The sequence below is a fragment of the Propithecus coquereli genome, unplaced genomic scaffold, assembly GCF_000956105.1.
Source record: "Propithecus coquereli isolate 6110/MARCELLA unplaced genomic scaffold, Pcoq_1.0 Scaffold262, whole genome shotgun sequence".
Classification (NCBI taxonomy): Eukaryota; Metazoa; Chordata; class Mammalia; order Primates; family Indriidae; genus Propithecus; species Propithecus coquereli.
This window is the reverse complement of record NW_012148197.1, coordinates 2290757-2291794: the sequence shown is the minus strand read 5'-3', so window position 1 is coordinate 2291794 and position 1038 is coordinate 2290757.

Genomic DNA, 1038 nt, shown 5'->3' with positions numbered 1-1038 from the left:
CTATTAAGCTCATACTGTATAACAGTGTGGTATAAAAGTGATGATTCTGAAGCCAGATTTCTGTGTTCACATACTAGTTCTGTCCTTTGTTTGACAAATTTCATTAAACCTTCTATGCTTCAGTTTCATCCAAAAAGTGAATCCTGGGTCACATTGCAAGGTACATTTCTTACTATGGGTCCCAGGTGAATAAGTTTGAAAGCCACTGGTGTAGTGTTTCAGAGCCTAGGACATGGAATCAGGAATCTACCTAGATCTCAATGCTGGTTTTGCCACTTATATGTTATAAAAGTTTTCAGGAAGAGTTTTCTCATCTGTGTAATGGGAACAAGCATAGTTATTACTTCAGAGGGTTATGGGAAGTATATATTTTGGTCATTATCCAGGGTATCTGGCACAGAGCTCCTAAAACTGTTCTAATTTTGTGAATATGATACAGATGAAAGCCATAAAGAGCCATAAAGATGAAAGGAGCATCTTTTCTAACTCATAACAAGCCTCCCCCTCAACCTCACATGAGTTTATGTTAATGAGGTGACTTTCGAAAAGCCCCTAATGATGGGAGGCTGGTTGCCAGGGGCAGAAACCCTGTGATCAGAGGGTTGGAACTTTCAGCCCCGCCCCCCAACCTCTGGGGAGGTGAAAGGGGGTGGAGATTGCCTTGATCGCCAATGGCTAATGATTTAATCAACCATACCTGTGTAGTGAGGTCTCCAGAGAAAATCAAAAGGACTGAGTTCAGGAAGCTTCCACATTATGGAGCACATTGGAGAGTTGGGAGGAGGGTGGTGAGGCTGGAGAGGGCATGGAAGTTCCAGCCCCTTCCAGCATTGCTTGCCCTATGGGTCTCTTTCATCTGGCTGTTCCTGAGTCATATCCTTTTATGATACGTTGGTACCTGTGGGCCAGGCATGGGGACTCACACCTGCAATCCCAGCACTTTGGGAGGCTGAGGTGGGAGGATGGGGAGACTAGCCTGGAAAACATAATGAGACCCCGTCTCTCCAAAAAAATTAAAAAATTAGCCAAGTGTGGTGG